The following is a 3,603-nucleotide window of genomic DNA, read 5'->3' on the forward strand; positions in this document are numbered from 1 at the left end:
GACTGCAGTTCTTTTCCTTAGTAATGCAGAAATTACTACTGTTATGCACAAGCAGTATTCACACCTGAACTGCTTGTTGCACAGGAGCTAAACTTTGTTCCCAAAAGGACACAATGAGTGACTTGCTAAGCGCCATCCCATACATTCTCTGGAAAAACCTTTCAAGGTAACAGGCCAATGAAAGATGAGTGAGACTACTTTGAATCTTGTAGAGACATTTAACGAGTCAAGGTAACCGCTAATTCTTTTATCTGGGAATACTTTTATTGTCCCCACGCCCAGATTTGCTTTTTCTAAGTATCTACCAAGTATTTGTACGCAATGAATAATCTCTACACAGACTGCAATTCAAAGTGGGTAAAGGTGAACCAAAGACATGTGAAATTTAAGTTTGGCTTTAATTCAGTTAAAGGCATAACTTGTTTGAAGACTGTGTTATGTTTGCTTGTTTCACACACAGTTCATAAATAAAGTATATGCACATCCTAAGCACCATAACTTGGAAAAACCTGAAACACAACTTCGAAACTGCCAACATTGCTTAATTTTGTGCTAGCATCAATTCTTTGTTACTAATTAATTTTCAGCCCCACATCATAGCTCAGTCGGTAGAGCATGATGTGATCATGGGTTCGAGGCCACATGGAATCTTGCCCCCCCATTGGGCAAGATTCCAGCGGGTTGGACTAGATGACCTCTTTGTCCCTTCCATCACTACAATTCTATGATAAATCACTAATATTTGCATGTACAAATGTATACAAGTGGCATGTACACCTCATTACTATTTTGTTCATAGTGATGAGAGGTGAGCATACGCCATCTCCACGTTCCAGGAGGAAAAGATTCACTCTTTTTTAAAAACAACAAAACAAAAGGTAGGTTTGGGGTTCTGGATTCATTACTGCCAAGCCAGAACTCTTGGGTGGTATAACATTCTTAGCAAGGACACAAGTGACTGTTAACACAATGGAAGAGAATGGTTTTAAACTACACTAGGACATACAGCTGCAGCGCTGAACTGCTCTTGTGCAGCGGCTGCTTTTCGTGCCCTTCCTGAACCATTGTAATGTATGCACTCACTTTAAGTCAAGCTGGAATTTGAGACTGGGCCCATAGCATGCTGAGCCCACACAAATCTAAAGATGCTTGGGGAAGGGGAGGGAGATATCAAATAATAATCATTTTGTAGCCCCACTTAAATCAATGGCTAATCTAATAATTTACTTAGTTGGATACCACCCATTGTGTAAACATTTAACAACTCTAAAAAGGATTGGTTTTAGACAATATACTGTATGACATACCAGCCTAGCCATGAAATGTTAGAAAAGCCATTCTGAATTTTACATTTCTCCTGATTTTTGAGTAAACACTCAACTGCTTTTGACTCAGATAAGTGTGCTGTTACAACATACTCTTAACACCATTTGAAAGCAGCGTGTGGGTTTGTTTTTAAAAGGCAGTTTTAATATTTCATTTTGCACAGTACTGCAATAACCACTATAATTATTTCCTACACTGCATATGAAACCCTTCCATTGCCCTCTCAAACAATCTCACTAAGGCATCGAAGTACAAATAGAGGCAGCTAAATTGTTTTCATGCATCACTGTCAAAATGGTGTTTTGGGTTTTTGGGTGGAAAGAATAACCCTTCCCTCTCAACATTCACACATTGAGGCCTGGAGTGTTCTTTGATATTTCACATTCAACACTTGCCAAGTTACTAACAGCTTAGTTTGATCATTCTGAAACGATTGGGGGTCCCCCCCCCCATATCATTGATCCAGCCCTATGTAAATATTTTATGACCTGTCTGGGGCTTCTGATGGTTTTTCTTTTAACAAAATACAATGGACAGCGAGCTTAAAAGTAAGACATAATGGGAAATACTACACTAACATAGGTACAGTCCTCATCTTCTAACTTAGAATCATGTGTATTTAAAAGCAGGAATACTCTTTAAAAGAAGCTATGCATTCTACTCTCCGGTAACCCAATTGGACCACGAGAACACCTACAAAAACATAGTAGAATGAATATTGCCAGTCATCCTTACTGCACTAGCCTTTGTGAAATGGGAAATATTTTGTAAGGCATCCTGTGATATCTGTATTTGGCACCTGGTATAATACAGAGTATGGGCAAACAAACAAAAGCCTTCTGTTGCTTTCTCAATTTAACCACTACCTTGGGTGATAGAGGGAAGTGATGTGCAGATAAGCTACTGGTGATGCCATTAATATAGTAATATAATTACACGGAGTAGATGACACAATAGAACTGTAACAGCATTTTAGACATTGCATCTTAAGTATGTTTTCATTTTCAGTTGCAGTGCTCTGTATCCAAAATCAAATCAAGCAACCGTCAGTGCATTAAGGGTCGCAAAAGATTTGGGTTGAAACTTACCTACCAGGAAAGCTGATACATGCATTGGCTTCTACTTCAAGCCTTACAATAGTCATCTGGTTGGCCACTGGGAGAACAGGTTATTGGGTTTAGCTAGGCCTTTGATCTGTTCCAGCAGCGCTCTTACCTAATGCAAAGAAAAAGCCCATTCGTGCAACTCTCCTCCCGCCAGAGAGCACGCACAGTTTCATCTCCATATAGAAACATCATGTAGCCTTGAGCTGTTGCATGACCACTTACGGACAGATAGTATTTATTAAAGAAGTTCAAGCAACTGAGTGCAAGCGTTACTTGCCCACAGAAACTGGCTAGCTCATGTACCTAAGTTAATTAGTGGCACTTCGGCAGCCTGTGGGGGAAAATACCAGCGATTTACAGAGGTTTCCATACATGCCCCTTGGAGACAAATAGTCCATTTGGCTAATTAGAAGCCTGCACAAGCTTTTGCATAATTGGTCTGAAGAAAAGCCTCACACTGTACTTTCTGATTATTGGCTCATTTCTCTTTCATTAGCAAGATCTTAACAAAAAAGATTTAATTGCATTAGCTCTACTTAATACCTATGTTCATTAATCAAGATACATCAATTTTATCAGAATTTTTAAATGGTAGAAAAATCAGTAATTGGGGGTGGGGACAAGCCAGCAGTTCCAGAGGAGAAACACATATATACTATACAGAAAATAGTATGGGTGAATGGCCTGCAATGGGAGTTCTTAATCGCTCACTAAATGTATTTCTAAATTAGGATGTTTAGTAAAATGGGTTTCCCAAGATTTTGCCATTGCTTTTAAGGAAAATTGATTTGACGTAATTAGTCTATTCAAATCAAAATAGATTTTATATGGGAAATCAGAGATATACATGTTCAGCAACAAAACTTGGTAAACATCACCTCTGCAATCATTGGTTATATTTCTACAACTAAATTTAAAACTTCCATTGCAACCTATAGGAACATTTTGGGGTGGCAGTGAAGTGTTGTGACAACCATTTTTGTAACTGGTTTAGGAGAGGTCCCATGAGCGAGACACATATTGTCTGTGTGAGTTTTATGAAATGCTCTGTATTTGCTTATGTTTTCTATTCAATATTAATTTGAAATCTTCAACTAGAAGCTGCCAGTTCCAGGTCTTGCTGGAGATACCTGCAATTTTAAACAGCAATGCAGCGCGCACAGTAATTGCA

This window comes from Zootoca vivipara, chromosome 5 (genome assembly GCF_965207765.1).
Source record: "Zootoca vivipara chromosome 5, rZooViv2.hap1.1, whole genome shotgun sequence".
Classification (NCBI taxonomy): domain Eukaryota; kingdom Metazoa; phylum Chordata; class Lepidosauria; order Squamata; family Lacertidae; genus Zootoca; species Zootoca vivipara.